General features: G+C 48.2%; 1 long non-coding RNA gene across 1 annotated transcript; it reads left to right on the top strand.

Moving 5' to 3' along the window:
* Positions 1 to 3311: 3311 nt before the first annotated feature.
* Positions 3312 to 17002, top strand: LOC143265873 (uncharacterized). Its single transcript, XR_013040645.1, has 3 exons — positions 3312 to 5545; positions 15035 to 15239; positions 15807 to 17002. It is a non-coding gene; the product is annotated as an uncharacterized LOC143265873 (long non-coding RNA).
* Positions 17003 to 19548: the final 2546 nt, after the last annotated feature.

Below are 19548 nucleotides of genomic sequence, written 5' to 3'. Positions count from 1 at the left end.
CGCCCTTCAGCCTAGCCCCGGGAGTCAAGCCACTCCTTTTTCGGCCTCCATCTCCTCTTCGTTTCGTTCCGTTCCTCCTTTTTTTTGTTCCTCCACGCCGGGGACACTCTCTCTCTCTCTCGGGGATCGTTAGCGATTATTACCATAACTGTTAATTGCTTTACGACGCTCCAGGATTCTCTGGCGCAGGAAGTCCTCTGCGAGAGGGTCTGTCGCTCGGCTGGGTGGGACGGGTGACCCGCTTGTTGATAGCTACTGGAACGGGACCAAATGCGCGTTTACAGAAACGCGAGCGTAGCGCGCCGCGCGAATCTCTGTCGATTTCGAAAATGTGGACGACAAGTCGAAACGGACTCGAGCCCGATAATGCCGGATGGCATTAAACCGATTCGAAGTTATAGAAGTATCGCGAGATCCAACTTATGGCTTATCGATTCGGAGCATCAAGTTCGATCGGTCGGAATGGCTATTCATGAATATTCCACGAGTTGTAGCGTACTTGGAAGGTAGACACACAGGTACAGCGAAAGCGATAAATTGTACGCGAACGATCGCGATCAAAGCCGACGTAAAATATACGATAGATGAAAAGGTAAAGAGAGAAAGACTCGATAAGACTAAAAGTTCGAGTAGAATGTCAAAGGGGGCGTCGACGGGTCAATCCGAGCCCCTGCAACGCGAGAAAATCGCGCGAAAAGCTGACGCGGTACGGGGATGACGAGGGTCAATTGGTCCTAGTCGTACGAATAAACAAGTGGTCGATGTTATTATGCATAAAGAGCCGTTCGATAGATCGTCCGGGTCATAAAGATCGTGACATCGGTATCCCATTAATACACCAGTCGAAAGTCCGGCTCGTCGAGCCTCCTTTCACGACGAGTCCTCTTTAATTAGTCAGTCTTGATGGGAACTGACGCCGACTACATAAGAATCGGAATCCACAACGCCGTTCACGCGGATTCCCTTGCTTAACGAGTGGAATGCAACCAGTTAGAGTCGAACAGGAGAAACGAAGAAAGAGAGAACGAAGCGCGCTTCTTCGCCGAGAGATTATTAATTTCTGTTCCCCCGTGGTCGAAACCCACAGCTCTCCCGGCAGGCTGCGCGGAGAGAATTGGATCGACGCCGTTTCGAGAGGGACGCCAAGGGAGATAGCGGTCCTCCGGCTCGAGGATAATAGCCCAGGGTGCGACGAAGATGACTATGGACCGACCAAGGGAGCTAGAAGGACGAGGAAAGACTTCTGGCGCCACTCCGGGCATACCACTTGCTTTCGTCCGGCATGGGTTCCTACGGATCGGTCGCTCCTTCCTCTCTCTTCCTCTTCCTAACTCTTGGCTCGCTCGCTCGCTCGCTAGCGTATACGCGTCTCTTCTATGCCGCATTTCGATCCCACACTGATATCAACCGGCTCTCGAGGAGTCCGCTACGCCTAACTTATTGTCTTATTATTGGACCACCTAAAGAAGCGGACTGCTTTTCCATTCCTGGATCGAGATCGACGCCGTTTCGCGGCAATAGGTTCCGGGATCGTGTTCTTCGTCCATCTGTGTCGCTGCATCGCTCTGTTACGCGTGCTGCTGGTTTTATGTTTTTAAATAAATTAATCGAACGTTCACGATCACTAAAAGTCTAACAGCAAAGTCGAATAATCTGTGCCGTTTGGAGCGGCATAAAACTACTCCGCGACGCACGAGTTTCTTAGTACGTTCCGTAGAAAATGCCGATCGAAGCAGCGTCAGCGAAGAAGAAGAAGAGGAAGAGGACGGTTCCCGTTGACCGTTTATCGAGAACCGTCCCGAACGATCAAACGGTTCGGCGGATCTCGATTCCACGCGAAATAGCGAGAGGACGAGATCGATGCGAACCGCAGGTTGGCCCGGTCTGGAGCACGCCACGACCGCAATTCCAGTCTTTTGAACGGCCGGTAGTCGCGGCGATCCCCCGATGCCAGAGTCCCGCTGCCGAATGCTGCGGATTCCACGGCGTCCTGCGGTCGATTCGGTGATTTGCCGGTACGACACGACGGACACGAACCGGCGCTTGTAACGGCGGCGTGTTCGGTCGGGGACCAGCGCCGATAAACACTTCAACCGGCGGGTTGTCTCGGCTGACAGTCGAAGTTACGCTGATGAGCCGAGCTCGGCGAGCTGATGAGAGTCGGCCGGCTCCTTCTGTCCCTTCTGTCGGGTAATCGACAACGCCGCAGCGTCTCGTGAATCGTCCGGTGAAACGCGACAACACGGAGCGATTCTTTCAGCAACAGGCAAAAAACGATCAGAGTCAGCCTCGCGGTTGAGCGATCGCGCCACCTTCTCGCGATCCTCGGTGTCGGCGAATGATTGCCGCGCGGTCGTTTCGAACGGTCTTCATCCCTCGGTTCTTTAAAATCGAACTAACGAACGACCGAAAAACCGTTCGTCCAGCTCCCCTTGTAAGATCAAGATATTAGCTCTATCGGCCGAACTCGCGTAGATCTACTCTGTACGAGACCACTAATTTCCTCCAACACGATCTACCTTGTAGCTCGCCGCGAGCGAAACCACGGCACAAGCCCCTGCTGTGCGACGTGAAACGTAAAACTAACTCGTCGAGACAAAGATAAGCGAGGCCTATAGGTACCGAACGGAGAGCGAACGACGGAACTTACCGATCGATCGTTTGCGGTCCTTTACGATTTTACGGAATTTCCCGAGGAAAAATTTATTCTCCACGAAAGCGCCACACTCTGTCTCTCGATCCCCTCGACCGTTAGAAGCATCCAGCAGGGAGCAGTCGTGACGCATGGCTCTCGACCAGGTCGTTGACGGACCAGGACGCTCCTCGAAGGTACGACGACGAGGGTTTGGCAACACGTTAATGAGCCTGAAACAAAAGAATCTTTCGACTCGAGGTAGAACCCCTGCGGAGCCGGCAACTCCAGGGGGTTGGTGGCGCCACGAGCTGTCATCACGTGTCAAACGTTCGCCTATGATATCCAGGTAGACGGGCCACCCCCTCCTGGCCCCAAGAAACTACCCTTTCCTGGGTGTAAGACTAGGACAAGCTTGAAAATAACCGATACCGAGCCGTCCCTTGTCTACACGGAGATCTGCTCATCGGATAACCCTAATGTTCGCGTCCCGTTAATACTTTTACCTTTCTTCGAACGTTAATTATTTCGGTAAACGAGGGTGGAAAGTTTCCTTGCCGACCGATAAAGGCTTCGACAGGAGCTCGACCATCGCCGAGAACTCTCGACAGCGGGAACGTGTCTCGGCGATCGAAGCTAATGGATGTTCGATAACGCGTAGCTGAACATTACCGTGTCAGAGTTCGGCACTGTCGCTTTCGGTCGCGAACGAATCGAGCGGATCCGTAACGAAGCGGACGCGCCAGAGCCCTAATCCGAAAGGTAGCTAGTCGAAATGTTCGCAGAAGCGACTTTCCGTAAGTGTACTGCACGCAAAAAGGAAAACGGCGAAAAAAAAAACAGGCGTGCGTAGCAGCAGCGCGATTGCACGGCGGTCGGTTCATGCGCGTCCCGGCCAATCTGCTTAAGACATCTCTCGGCGGGCCGCGCGGCTTGCAACTGTCCGCGAGTTGCACCGGTGTACGCTGCGCCACGACCGGACAATAGTTGTTCGTCCGCGTGTGGCTGGTATGCGCCGGACCACACACGCCGGCGCCATACCCACACCGAAAGAAAGGGTGAACATACGAGCGGTGTAAACGTATTTCAAACACCAGCCTACGTGGAAACGATAAATAAACTATAACTAACCGCCCTCGGACCCGGTGACAGGTGAATGGTGAATCCTCTTGTTAGCCACGGACGGGCAGCGAGGGGGCGGTGAACCGGGAGAGACCGGGAGAGACCGAGAGGAGAGCAAGCGCCGGTTTCACCGAGTCTGGACCCAGCGGGGCCGTTGCTGCCTTTATGCGTGCGAGCCTCGCCGTCGAGATATTGCGCCACGAGACACAGAGGGACGCGGGAGGGGCCACCGTGTCGGGACCGAGCGGGATTATCGATGTAAGTCACCGAGAACAAAGGGCAGCCAGCTCGTCGTTCTGACGGAATAAATCGACGCGATCGTTGATCGGGGTCCGGTCTCCTGTTCGACGAGGACCAACACCGCGCTGCTTTTTTGGGGAAGCACCGAATGTCTCGATAGATGATTTTAGAATATTGCTCGCTCGATCCCTAAAAATTGTTAAAAACACCGAATATCCTCGACACTGTGAAGGCCAGAGGTTTCCGCGTACGATCAGCCTGCCAGTTCCTACATTCCTTCGGCGATGCCTTCGTCGACTGTCCGAAGACGCGTTGATAGTTTTCCATCGAACGCCATCCATTCAGGCGGTTAAATCCGCGAATCGTCGGTCGCAAATCTAGCTTTGTTGCTCGTACGGTTCGAAACACGCTAAACGAGACCACAAAGGAAACAAGATAGAAAAATGTTCTTCCGTCGAAAAGGATCTTTCAACGTTTCAAATTCGATTTATCCGTTTTCTCGGCGGTCCACTCGTCACAAAGAGAAGTTTCGAGTGGTCTTCGTGACAATGGCGAGCAAAAGACGGTCATCTAGCGAGTACTCGAGCAAAACAGGCGCTTAAGAAGGCCTAATTTTAAGCAAATTTAGACCCCATTCTAGCCCGAAATTGGTTAAGCGTGTCGTCTGTCTACCTGGCCGAGGGGTCTGGCTCGTCACGCTTATCCAATATTTCTCGACATTGTCACGCTCCGCCTCGGGTACTGCTTCGTCATTGTCGGCACTGGCCGAGGGATCCATTCCGCGACAATTGGATTAAACGTATCTGTTACTATTGTGGGCCTAAACAGTCCTCGGTTCGAAGCCGACCTTGTTGTTGGAATTTCGAATCTCTCGTGCATCGCGATTGTCCGTGTTCCGACGGATCATCCGTGTAACTTTCGGAAGAGGAATTAGCAGAGATTCCCGAAGAAAGAGCTCCTCTCTTTTCCAATGTTCTCGGATATTTCGGCCGAATAGAGCGTTGTTCGTAGCTCGGGATGCTCCGAACCGTGCGACAAAGATTCGAATTATTCGAATAAGCAATCAACGTTTAAACTATTAAAACGTGTCGTACTAATCGCTTCGAAAAACTGAAATTCCGCAACTTGGAATTGTTATAATCGTTTCGTTGAAACGTACGCCTGTAGTCGATCCGGATTGCGGTTTATCGCGGCGGTGCCGTTGTCGAGCCGTTCGCGCAATATACGTCCAGTGTCGAGCCAATCAACCATAAAGAAGCTCACGCACGAGGACACGGCATCACCATAATCATCGGGAACGCACGCGCGACACAGAAAAACGAACGACAGAGGGGCACACGAGACAGAAGTGGAAGGTAGAAAGGGTTAGAAGCGAAGAACGAGTGGGCTGAAGACAAAGAGGACGCGATAGGAGCATCAAAGGAGAGCCGATCTTCGAACAGAGTCCTCCGGGAAGGAAATAGGAAGAGGGAAGCCCGTGATCCGCTCGAGAAGGCCGAGCTGAAGATATTCGAACGCGGGAGACTCGTCGGGAAGAAAAAGTATCGCTAGGTAAGTAGAGAAAAGAATTGTTTATAACCTTTGTGAAATAAATTTTGTGCGTGATGGCGAGAATATTATATTTTTCATGCGAACTCTACAAATTACTAATCTTTCGATTTCGTATATTTTATTCGTGCGAGTTTCGAAATATTTTATTTAAATAACGTTCGGGTTTGCTTTTAGCATGCTATCCCATGATGGATAAGCTTGCATCGGGTCCTCTTTGTCGGGGGGAAATTAGGCCTGAAATGCTGGGAAAATGATCGACGTTGTCCGCGATCCTTTCTTTTCCGCACGGATCATCCCGTTAAACAGATCCTGCCGCTTAAACCTTCTCGCTACTTGTGCCTGTCCGCTTGGTTACCGCTCGTTTATTGTGCTGCTATCAACCGTCCGCGAAATGGTTTCTACGACTGTCTGGCTCGGTGCATCCTCCTTCTGTTCTTCGGGACTCCGACAATGGTATTGTACGAGTCTATGGCCAACCAGCCGTAGATCTGACCCAAGAAAAAGGATCCCTGTAGAAAGGATTCGTCGCGTCGCGTTATCCTTTAATTCGTTCCTATGGCCGGCAAAAAATGTCCAGGAATGCGAGAGCCGGTTCTTCGAATCGTCAGGCTGCTCCTTCCACAGGGATTTATAGAATCTGTGTCACTGTCGATTTTTGCGGGACAATCGTTCGGTGAAGGACTGCTCGTCGACGCCGGATTGGTCGAGATTGGGTCAGATGATTTTTTTACCCCTCGGGACTGATCTTGATCCTCATCCTCCGTTTCGGCTGTTTACGGTTTCTTGATTGAGCTGTTTGTTGCTCTGGACAGGATTCGCGTGAGCTAGGGATGAACGAGGAATTAGGGTAGACCGTTAGGGTAAAGTAGGGTGGGTAAACAAGGTACATTCTGTTCTATTTGGATTTCGATACTTTTCGATGCTAGCGAGATCATCGTTAGCTTGTTCGTGTCGGATGCTTTACTATCTACGATCTAATTAACGATTCGATTGCTATGTTTTCGACGAACAATGTGGGTCGCTCGTAATGCATTCGGTACGGAACGTAAATTCCATTATCACGAAATTTTGTTCACGGATGGGGAGAAATATTCTCGAAACATATACGGTAACCCCCATACCAAAAGAGGGTTGCTGTCGGGTAAGACATAAAGAAGAACAAGGTTCAACAGAAGCAGCAAATGAAATGCGTGTCCCCGGGTGCTTTTTACGTGATTAGGACCGACGACGTCTTCGAGACCCCAAACGATCGAGCTATGGGGCCTTAACGAAAAGGAAGAAAGAAAGAGAGAGGTAGCGTGGAGAGGTGGGCAGGAGGCGAGATAAAGCGGCGGGAAGCGAGTTAACGTGCGGAAGAAACAAGCCGATAATTTGGAATCGGGAACACTTTGAACATCCGAGATCGAGTTATGATAATTGCTCTTTTGTTGAAAAACGGGATACAAGCGAAATTGTTAAATTTTTTTAAAGAAATTATCGTGAAATGTAAATTGAAAATTGTACTTGATGGAAAATGGAGATGAACTTTGGGGATTGTATGCTTTCGAAACAGCGATTATTTAAATTTTACGAATGGTTGGCCACTGTTGCAATACGGACGTCATCGGCAAAGCCAACCGCAGAAAGTAACTAATTGATTTCGTTTTGAACCCAAGAAAATAACCCTCCCGAATGTTTCTGTCACTCTCAATGACCTCGTTCCACTCTGTGAGAAAGAAACGCTCTGGAAAAGTTCCATTTTCACAGGGGTGATCTCGAAAATTATTATATTTTTGTACGATTTTGTCGATATATTTGTGAAATTGTGACACTAGCGTGTTCGAGGAGTCGTGGATTTTCGATATCTACAACGCGACGCATTCAGCGTCGTCGAAATGTCAACAGCGCATAAAAAGCACGAGATCCCTAATTTCATCCTCGACTTTCACGGTTCAGTAAAACGTCCAAGAGTCGCAGCAGCTTCCTCGGACTCTGTCCTCCACGCTCTGATAACTACCGTCCTGTTGACTTACGAGCCCGTGGCTCGACGCCTCCTCCCAGCAACGTCTCTGTTGCTCGCGACGTTAAGGGGGTGAGTAGCAACCGGTGATAGATGACGGGAACGGCGCCTCGAAGGGACGCCTAGCATCTTCCATTCCTTTGGACAGAGCGCCGCGGTACGTAAGTACGGATACGGCGAAAATCGTCCCTCGGATACGGGGACGTAGACGCATATACCTCACCCTGCGCGTATTTCATGTACTCTTTGGGGCTGTTGAATAACGTCACTTTCCCTTCGAGAAATTGCCAAGAGAAATGGACGCGACACCGGGATCTACCGATGTATCTTTTTATTTTTTTTCTCGGAACGAAGATCGATGAGTCGATTCGTTCTATGTATAATACGTATGCTGTACTGGTAACATTTTTACAATGTATAGGAATAACAATCAATTGTTAAAATCATTTTTATAATACTTTGTAAATATAATTAATCGTTGGTAAGTTCTGCGAATCGATCTGTCGCGTAATTCGATAACGTCGACGAGACAATGGAGTTGAACGATAATGGCAAGGTGGTCTGAATTTTCCCGATATACCTGTGCACGGCTAACTTCGTACGAGCTGCAACCTTGTTTACTTGATGTCGTGGATGCACTTTGTGCGCGTGCATCGTGACCGCGCCAAGCGAATTCGATAATGGTTTGGTTGCTTGTTTTCGAAAGCTTTCAGATCATAAAATTTCTGCCAGTCTCGACGCTTTTTTCCACGATAACGTTATAAAGAGTTTATCGTGCTTCCGCTTGAATATTTCAAAGTCTCTCTACTCGCGTTCTTTCAACGCTTTTGCGTTCGGGTGGTTTTGCGTTAAGCATAGCGCTTAAAATTTCCAAAATGATTTAATAGTTGTTCGATTACGATGGATGATAATAACGACGGTTCTCTTTGTTGTTCGATAAACGATACACCGATATCGAGGAATAGAAGTTGACTACCGCCGTTGTTTCCCAGCCTCCGGTATTAAACAATAACAAGATCAACGACAGGGGAACACTCCTTTAATCTGTACAGACACGCTCGTGATCCGGACCGATTATCCGAGTCGTAAGATATCGGGGAACCGGTATCCACGGGCAAATAGATCGCCTCCGGTGCAGCAACCGCTACCATACAACTGTCCATAATGAACTATTCCAGTGGTCGTGATTCGCGTGTCGTGACTGCGACCGATAATATTTGAATAGAAAGTCACCGGAATTCCTGTCGACCGTTCCATAGCCCGTCAAGACTTCGTTTCGAGATTTCTTAGATTCGCCCGATTTATTACTTATTATATTCCTCTTCATCCTGTGGGCTACTTTGGTCCCGTTCGTTCTTAACCACTAGAGCTACGATTATTCTTTTGATCGTGCATTAGAAGACGATGCTTCGTACAAAAGGTGCAAGCAAGGTGCTTTGGTACATCAACTTTTCAACTAAACAATCCTTTCTCGCTCGGCCGAGCTAACATAACCTATTCAGAGAATCTCCAACCCTTTTCTTCAAAGCAGTCCGTCAAGTGGAAAAAATAAACGAATTTGAAAATCAAGGATGAAAATACAGCAAAAATAAAATAGGCTTTCCAAGGATAAGAGAACGAAGGAGCCACTCAAGAACGACCGTGCAAACAATGCTTAGTCACGTTTTTTTCCCAGGGCAATGGCAAAACAAACTCGCGTTCCTCGAAGGTTTACTCGAAAGCTTCGAGGGAGCCCTCGCGTTTCTCTCGGCGAGGGCAAAAGAGGAAAATTCGCGATCACGCGACAAACAGGGAACTTTTTTTCTATCTGCCTTGTCGTCGATTAATCGTACGATCGATTTCACCGAAGTGGAGGGTGGCGGAGGGTTGCTTGAAAATCCGTGGTTCGTGCAGAGTGGTTGTCGCGTGACAATTCCAGTTATAATGCGATATCGTTGACAGTTCCATTAACTATCGGTTCCAAACCGCGTTATTACCAGCTTGTTTGTCTTTTTCGTGCTCAATCGAGCGGCGCGTGCAATTGAAATTCAGCCGGTTAACCAACGTCGAACCAACAAATCGGCAGCGATCATAATTTGTCCACGCTTCGGGTCGATCCGATCGTTGCTCTTTGTTCGAACGGTGTTGCCATTTATCGTGATCCTTGTTGCATAAAGAATGCATTGTGATACAGCATGTTTCGTCCGAAACAAAACACTTGATTCTACTTTCTAGTAGCGAAGGAAAGAGCATCGACTGTCTTTTCGCTTCGACGATGCTTTTATATTCAGATTTTCGAAGAGTGGTAGAACCTTGAACCTCTTCGAAAGAGAAGAAAGAAAGTTTGCGCTCTCTCGAAGATGATGCAATTATAGGTGTAGCAATATTTTGTCGATTCACTGTACACGCAGCGGTAATAACTTTCCAGGGTCAAGGGTGCCCCGAACAAGTAAACTGCAATGTGTACGCAAACGTCGGCAAGGCAACAAGGCATCGATACCAATTGAAATCGTCGGAAAAGTTTTAAACATATTTGAAGAAACTTCGACTGCTCGTCTACGGGGCACGAATATTAAGAATTACAATGTCCCATTTAATCGACGGCAGAAAATGTGAGAAGCCGGTGATGTTCGGGTAGTCGGTTCGATGTCGAATCACGAAGCAACTTGGTCGCGGAAACGTCTGGAGCGCGATGTGCAGTGGAATTTCATATTTCGCTTTCTAGCAGGCGATCACCTTCGCTCAATACCCGCTGGGTCCAATAAAACCGTGGGTGTACGTGTTACTCGGCCGCACACAACCGAACGAACTCGACTATCGTGTGCGAGAACTCTTGGAAGCAGGAGGGGGTGGCTTTCGAGCCACGCGTCCAAGTGTCCCGCCACCCCCGGGATGACCAGCCTCGAGGATCGTTTTGGCCGTCTTTTGGCTGGCGTGGTTCGTGTGCACACACACGCGCGCATACACTAACCACCCTACGAGATGGTCAGGTTAGGGGTTGCCGCTGGTGTGTCCAGTCCACTCCACTGGAGCCCAGGGCAGTTCGATCAATAGAGGCTAGAGGCTACTACGCGTTTCTAGGAGGTGGACACCCTACTCTCTCCTTCCCTCTCTTTTCACCACCCCTCTTCTTTGGTGTGCACCACCTAGAGTTAACGTCGTCGTGGAGAGCCACCTTCTGGTTCGATCCCCGGACCAACGATCGTGGACCTCTTTTTCTTCGTGATTTAATCGCGCGAGAGACGACGATTTGGGCCACCAGAGGGATGGAATGTGTGCCGTTGTTGCGAGAGCATACCTTATGCTCGAGCGTCTCGGGGTGGTTTGGTCTACCGTTGCGGAGTACGGGTCAAGATCTACGGTTTCGAACGTAACTTTTAACATTCGGAGTAATTCTTGGAATACTTCGTAATGGAAGTAATCATTGGAGTACTCGAGGGAGGTAAATATGTGTGCTCCCGTTTCAAAGGTCCACCTTTCTCGGTGTCTCGTGCGATGCCACTCGTAGGTTCTTCGGCAACCCTCTAATTTTTAAACACGAGTCGAGGAAACTCGTCGATTCGGAAATCCGGAGAAGGGTTAGATCCGCGAAATGATGAGCGGAGAATCCGATCGATCACGACCGGGGAAAGCTTCCGTTGCTTCTGACTGGAATCGCAGAGATCCCGGAGCATCGTATTCGCGAAGTTATCGAAGCGGTGCGTGCTGGGAGTCAAGGTCGTCAACCTTGGTCCGATCGAAAATTACGAGGCGCTCTCTCGCTGGGTCTTGATCCAATTATCTCGTGTCCCTTGTCGGGATCGGTGTGCTACGCCATTGGTCTGCGTGGTCCGGACCGGCGGGCCGTTTGTTTTGTAAGTCTAATCGCAGAACGGCTCTCCGGTGGTCCTCTCTCGGCTCTCCCTTCTCTCCTTTGCTCCTTCTCCGCCTGCCGCAGTTCTCCCCTTCTTCTTCACCCTTTTCTTCGTCCCCTGCAACGTCGCTCGGCACGGCCGCCATTTTATTTTTAAAAAACGACCAGCAAGCGTGCACTTTCGTCCGTTCTCGACGCAACGCCGGCTCCCAGCGCTCCTTCTCTCTCTCCGTTGCTCCGTCGAGTTGCTGCACCGCGTATGGTGGCGCCATGGCCAACAGCGCTCCTGACAGCCACGAGGGAATAAAAAGAACGGACCTGGATAGAAAGAGGAGCCATCCCCGTGACTATCTGGACCATTCGGACGCCGGGAAAACTTGGCTGGTCGGCTCCTCTTTGCCCGCTCCCTGCCGATTAATCGGCATCTTGTTAACCCTCGCCTTTCGAATACCGACAATCCGAATTTACCCTCTGCTCTATTCTCTTTTCGTTTCCTACGTTTCATATTATGTCGAACTCGTTTCGTTTCCAAACAAGCTTGGTCCAAGTTAATGTTAACGCTGTTTCGCCTCTGCTCCGGAAGCCTTTACACCGACGAATTTTTTATTGTCTGGATTTGCTTTATATTTCTCTTCTGTAGACCGAAACGTTGCTTGACAAATGTTGTCCGCGATGGATCACTGAGAGGACCAAGCTAAGTCCGTTCGTACCGAGTCTAGTATTATACTATTAATCCTACTGTGTTGCAGTCTGTGCGATCCGATTAGTTATTTTGTTATTAACGTCATATCCGACAGTCACGAGCGACATGCGAGCTGCTCCAATTAATTTTTGTAACTACGGAACTCGGTGCTAAAGGACTCAAACGTAATTGCTTGGAAACTTCTCGACTCTTCTGTACAGTCAGAAGATTTTTATTTGCTTCAAAAATGTCCTTCCGGAACTTTAGTAACTATTTCCAGTAGTGTGGGTGTTAATTTCATTGCCTTGATCTACCACGAAACCGACACCATAAATTTTGCAGTAAAATATCCCTGATAATTGAACCGAGGCCCCCTGTCGGTGGCGCCTCCATCGTGTTCGTGCGAAAACAGCTCCGATCGTTCGAAATGAACGAAGGTGCCTTGGTAGGGGTAGTGCGAATATTATCGTGACTCACTGTATACCCCGCCCAAGGATAAAAGCCACCCCTAACCGAGGTAGGGAGGCGCATCGGAAACGGACAAAAGCTCGAAGAATGTTTTCGGTCCCTCGGCTCCGCCACGAAAGCGAATTTCTAGGGATCTTGGGATAAAACGATCGTCTTCGCGAACGATGATTCAATAAGCATGAAAATATACCGAACCTAGATAAAAGTACAAAGAATTTTGTTTGTCCTTGAACTTTGAGGCTTACGTTTTCAGTGTATGGTCATTTACCGATGTTTCAAACTATCCACTTCCAATTATGACGGGAAAGAAAGAAGTGTTCCGACGAGGATCGATGTTACGTTTGTACAAACATAATAAGAGTAGATTAAAATCGTACGAGGCATAATGGCATGGATCGGCGGTGGTGATTTATGCCGTAACTTAAGCGAGTTTCGTTATTAAATAATCAGCGTGTCTTTTTCCTTTCTTTTCCTCGGTGCTCGTTCTCTCAGCGAAGAAAACGGGTAGCTAGGGTGGATCTTAGGGGTTGGTTTTTACGCACGAGCTACACTCCCCGATGAAGGAGGAAACATCGATCCCGTAGCTGAGCTGTACGTTCTACCACACGCACACGTACAGGCGAAGTTAGTGGTGGTCGGTGGGACGCGCTTTTTGGGGGCGAGAACGTTCCGCATAAAGGGGGATGAAGTCTTATGGGGTTGCGTCTTTATGTGAAAGCATTCCGCGGGTTCTCATGCCGGTTTACGAATTCTGGAAGCCCGTCCTTGCCGCCACCGCTCCTCTTCTCTGCCTAGCCGCGGAATTCTTTGCCACGTTTCCGTCCCTTCGACTCTCTGGGTCCGGTACAAAAGGAAAATGCTGAAATAAAAAAGGCCGCGCCTTTCTCCGACGTACAATCTTCAGCGCCGCCAACGCCAGCCACCGTTGCAATAATAATAGAAAAATAACGGAACAGTCGAAAGCCGACGACCTCCGGCTAAACTTCAATCCGTCTGATATTTTGTCGTTACAGAAAATTTCGTAGGACCGCTGACGAACGTTGCTCGAGTAAAGGTTAAGAGCGATCGAACCGACGATACATCGATTTACGAGGACGATGGTCGGGGAAAATTTAGCCAGGCCCAGGGAAATACGAGATACCGCGGAAAACCCTCGAGCGAGGCCTTAACAAAAGTTTCACAGTCGAGGAGCTAGCGACAATAGGAAGAGGAGAACACGGGGAACGATTTAGCGCTGAATGCGGATGTCGCTAATTTTCTGGCTTGTCCACACAAGCTTCTGCTTAAATCTTCTTCCTCCCTGCTCGTCCCATCCCTCTCGACAGGCCTGTTAGTGGCCGGAAAGCGCAAACCGATGTCCCTTTGCCGCGTCACGTTTCGCGGCGTTGCGAAATTCGGGACTCCCAGTCTCTTTGTTCGGTCGGCCCTTCTGCGAGGATTGCGACAGCCCGGTTATTCCTGCTGTAATTGCACCCTATTGTTGCTATCATCCTTATTATTCATGAAACGACTTGTTTGCCACGCGTTCGTCAACCGACGGTTAACTTTTTTTTTATAAAAGTTGCCTAATCAAACTCCATCCCGTGTTTCTAATCTCTAGAACCCTAGGTCGTCGATTTTAATTTAAGACGAATATTTTAGCGATGAAATTCGCCGACGATTTCACCGGTACCTCCTCTCCCACGCCAATCGCCTGACTCTGACATGCATTTATAACATAAGGCACGTCATCAGGGTCGAAGCAGAATTAATAACAGACGTCGAAGAACAGCCGTGGAAACGCGGTTTCGTAATGGCGAGCCGCGGTTTACCGGTCGTACCGTGGTGGGAGTGCTTCGAATAATAAGGGGCCATTTCCAGTAGCGACGAGGAGGCGGGGGTTTACATGTCACCACGTTACACGAGTTGTTCCACGTAAAATTACGCGAACCTACAAATCTCGCATTGTTTTCTTCTTTCCGTTTATGGAACTTCTTTTACTCGAACACTCGAGTTGCCACCTTTTCGTTTTTTACACGTTTCGACAAAATGTTGCAGAATTAAGAATTTTAATAACTCGGCAATTAACCACCGTGTCTGGAATGTTAGAATCTTATGTAAGAAGAGCGAGTGACTGAGCTGTACGAGGTGATTATTACGAACGATACTTTATCCACTTATCAACACCATCAACGTTTTACAAAGTTCTAGCCAATTACTTATAATTAATGGTATAGCGCTCCTCCGATCCCTGATGAAATTACAAGCAAGCATCGTGAAAGTTTCAATGATATCGTTACGTCGTTGCATATCGAATGATCCATTTCGAAACGCATAAAATTTGATACGGTAATCTTTAAATTAGCGTCGATACATGATATTTTCGAATTCTTCTACATCGTCGAATTAGGTGATACTTTCTATCTTTCATAATCTGTCATTTGATGAGGAGCGACCTGACATTTTTTTGTTTCGACGTTCAAAAGAATCGAAAGCAGAGCGAAAAATTGACGGGGATAATTTTCATAGTTCGCAGCCTTTCGATGGAACTTTGCGAAGGAGAACCGAGCGAGAGAAACGAAAATGGCAACGTTTCGCTGCTGGAGAGTATCATTGGATGGCTCATGAAGACATTAATCGCGATGCTCGTGCCGAAGAAAAAGCTCGAAACAGTCGACTCCGAGGTGGAACGCTGCTGGCCAAGCTTAACGATTCAACGAGCAGCTGGTAGCTGGTAAGAGGAATTTATCATTATTCGATCATAACTCGTTAACCGTGTTCTCTTTATCGGCCACCGGATCCACGCGGATCCTGGCTCCGCTTCGTTATAATCCGCTCCGTGAAATTTGCATGATTCCCGGCCTCGAATAAGGCCGATATGAGCCGCGACTTATCTTCTATCTCTTGCACTAACGGCCATTTTTCTCCTCTCTTTCGATATGCTCGCCGGAGGAAAGAGTTATTAAGTAGGAAGGCAAACGGGAACGATTCGTTCCGCTCGCGAGTTCTTCTGCCTCGAATTGAAAATCGATTATCGAAGAATCGTTTCGAAGATATTTTGTAATCGTAAGTTCAAGAATTTAGAGTAATCTTGTACACCGTCGACATACATTTTCAGTTACATACAACTTTCAAAAGTTGTAATAAAGTTTCGGTAAAGAATCCTCGTAGTAGAAAGGCGAATTTCTTAAAAGTTTTTAGTCTACTGGTCAGGACTTACCTCGTTTCACCGAGAAGTTACATCTTCGTGTCGACAAACAGAAGGTATCCTATCACCGTATCATCTGGTGCACTGTTCAAGAATTTCACTGGAATTCCCGTGAATCCGGATACGAAAAATCGTTCCATCGACACGCGAAGAAAAGAAAAACCGTGTCAACAACCGACCAGAGGGTAGTAGCTCGAAGAATCACGGAAACACGATCTACGAAGGTTCTCTGTGAAAAACCATGAAAGATGGAGGAAGACGAGGAGAATTCCAGCCATTCTTCGACCGACAATAGGGATGTACGTATATATTTCGGAAATTCTCGATGGTACACGCGTGCTGTTCAGGGGGGTGGAACACGCACTGGGTAATAGGATGGAGAGAGGGGGTCGTTTCCATTATAATCCACGCTTTTTTTCTCTCTCCTCCGGAGGAGGGTGTGCTCGTGCATCGGTGCGAAACATTTTGTGTTGGCGGCGTGTACAAGGGCTCTTTTCTTCGGGGCAGCTCAGCTAAAAACCGCTGGCTAGGTGAGCGCCAATAGAAAAACGACCGCCTCCCCATGGAACCCCGAAAAACACCCTGGACGCCATCGTGACGCGACCCCTATTTCTGATGTCGAGTTTGCACTAACTGACGAGTAACGGGTAATTTTTCAGCATTTTATGGGACAAGGACTCGCAAACTTTTCCGCGGTCTTCTACTTCGAGGTTTAATAATTTAATAGCCTACGAGCAGTTTGTCTTGCTCGTCTAACATATCGTAAAACATATATACATTTTACTAGGAATAATTTTATTCGCGCAGATTCGAATTGCGAACAATTCCCTATCGAATTGATAGGGAATTGTTGTTTCTCGTCCTCGATCGGCTGAAACTTGGTGAGGGTCGTTCGTGGCTCATCAATATTTCGCCATGTCGTGGAATAAAACGACAATTTGTCGTAACTCACCCCCCTTTGTGGTGCACCGTGATAAAGATAGCGACTAATAATATTGTGTACGCTGTCTTTACACTACAGCATTTACCTGAGTTACTCCTTTACCTATCCTATTTCCATCGCCATTAAACCATCTCTTGTACGAACGCGTTCAACTTATTTCCGTTTCACCTAACTTTAATCGTATAGGACATCAACTTTTATAAAAAAAATATTCCAAAAATAACTTTCTGTACACGAAAGAAAAAGAAGAAACGTAAAGTTCGTGTAGCACCATTTTGTGCCGGTGAAAATACTATAAACTCACCCCTCTCCAGGAGAATTACAGCAGTATTAGGTAAATCGACGACGTTCCACGTAACCTGAGTTGTCGTGGACTCGCCATTGGTGACTGGTTCACCCAGTTGCACCCTTTCCACCCACTCGAATGCCGTGTTCACCTATGGTCGGTCGTGTGGCCAGCCTTCTGCGCGTTTGAATAAGTTAGAGGGTGTCTCCATTTGCGATACTTCTCGCGAATCGAAATCTACCGCGCCATGTGGGCTGGGGTTGAAATCACTGAGAAATCTTGATGGGTCTTTTGAAAATTGTAGTTGAGATTTTTAACAGTGTGGAGAACTTTAGGGGTTGCTGAATGGCTCGGAAAACGTTTTGTAGAATAATGGGAGCTAAAGTAGTTCAGATCTTGCAAGTATTCTCACTCGAGTTTACGAACATTGCAGAATTCCGAGTGTTAAAACTCATGGAATTAGGAACCGAAATCACCAAATTATAAATTGTCGTAGAGTCGTATTGTAGAAATCGCAGGTGTTCGTAAGAAGAAGAGAGCGAAGGCGAGTCCAAAACTTTTCATCGATCCAATGGCAAAGTTTCAGCGGTCTAAGCAAGCGGAACCAGAGTTCGGGACATATTCTCGTTCTCTATGTTGCGAATTCCAACAACGCGAAGTGGAACGCGTCTATAGATAGAAAAGCGACGAACAATCCGAGTTTCCTTCTCCTTCTGTTTTCCCTTTCTACTTACTTTCTTTCTGCTCTCTTGGACGGACGAAAATTCGAACGTATCAATTTGCAAAACGCGTTGCTAACGAAATGATAGTTTAGTAGTCCCTTCTGAATGAAACTAACATAGCGCATACGATTAAAAGAACCTCGTTTCCTTTGTGTTTCCGCGTAACATCCCCTTACGAATGTCAGGAACAACGCTGCGAATATCTTGCGAGGAAAATTGTCGCGACGCGAATGAAATTTTCACGATGAAGAAGACGCGTCATTATAGCGTGACATGTCACGACAAAAAGGGGTGCTTGTACGTGCGATATTGAATTATCGATGACCGTCACGTGTTTGGATATTCATGTGTTGCCTCGATATCGACGACGATATTACGCGTCCGCGGAACGAACATCCCCTATCGGAAAGGGATTTTACATCGAGCTCAGAAAGAAGATTTTCCCTCGACGCGTTTAATCTTTTCGCTTTTGAAAGAATTCATATAATTTTTCTTCTTAGGCGTTTGTCTGTCTTGACAAGCACTTGCGGAACGTTATGAAGTAGGGGTAGACGAATACAAATTTTACAACATTGTTTTAAAGAGAAACATTAGCTCTTCCTACCACCGTGAAAAGATTAAAACATCGGTGACACTCGTTCACGATATTTATCCGAAGAATCAACAACTAGACAAGCACTCGAACTTTCCACGAACGTTCTCGGAATGAAGCTCCCGTATCATCTGACGCAGCTGGGAGACAAAGAAGACTCGGAGGAAAGCAGGTCGCGCACCCCATAAAGATTAATCAACAGAAACGGTAGGCGGCAGGGTCGAGAAAGGAGCCGAAAAATCGGATCGTTGTCGAAAGACTATGGTTCCCCGTTCTGTCGGCGTAATCCGATCCAAGACATCTATGTCGATAGGGCAATAATTAGGCTGCTTACAGAGCTAGAAAGGGTGAAGGGACGAGAATAGGTTGGGGAGGGAGGTCGCGTACAGGCTCGATGTCGGGCCTTTCTGTCGCCTCGAAGAGGGTCCAAGACTGGTCCGGTAGTCGTGTCGGTTCCCGTGGCCTTTCATCCCTTTCGACGTGCACGCCGCCGTGAATAGACGAAACTAGAGGTACCGAGAGGGCACCGGTCTTCTCCGTGGCCCACGAGTCGCACACGTTTCCCAGTGGAAGGGTAATAGAAAGAGGACAGGCAACTAGCTGGGGAGCCGCGCGTCGACTTGTCCCGTCAGATCTGACGTTCTCTGTGAACTTGTACTTTACGTGCGTGCCCGACGTCCGCTGGCTGAGACTCCGGTTAGCGATGGCCTCGAACCTGTCGTTACTACCGTTCCAGGGCTATGCTGAAACTGGATGGACGTTACAGTACACCGGATGGAGGATAACGGGTTGACGTTCCATCGGTTTGGGAATCGAGAAGAACCGGTGATGAAGGATACGCGGTTTTGACCAGGTTGCATCGTTCGGAGTTGGAGAGACGTCGGCTGTCGTTGTTGGATTTAAAATTGGAAAGGGATTTAAAGATAGCTTATCGGCAAGCGCGTTCGTTCGAAGGTCGAAGAAGAATTTTCGTTATAAACGCGAATTCGAGTAGAAGAATCGCGTTACGGTGTTCAAGGACAGGTTCTCGTGAATTACAACAAGTTTATTCCGCTTCTCGGGCCACCCACATTATTCGACGAAATCACCAAAAAATCGAATAGTCCAAAAACCGTCACGAATCTCTACCGATCTCGTTCTTGTTTCTCAGCGGGACACCCTGTACGACTAAATTGCTCGAAAGCTTGCAAGACAGAGCGAAAGAGAGAGACTCGACGAGAGAATTGAATGCCCATCGCTAAATAGGGTACAAGGGGGGTCGGCCAGGGCCTCGAGGCGAGGTGGAGGGTTGG

The sequence above is a fragment of the Megachile rotundata genome, chromosome 15, assembly GCF_050947335.1.
Source record: "Megachile rotundata isolate GNS110a chromosome 15, iyMegRotu1, whole genome shotgun sequence".
Taxonomy (NCBI): domain Eukaryota; kingdom Metazoa; phylum Arthropoda; class Insecta; order Hymenoptera; family Megachilidae; genus Megachile; species Megachile rotundata.
Note: the sequence above shows the minus strand (reverse complement) of the source record. Positions and strands in the feature narration are given on the sequence as shown.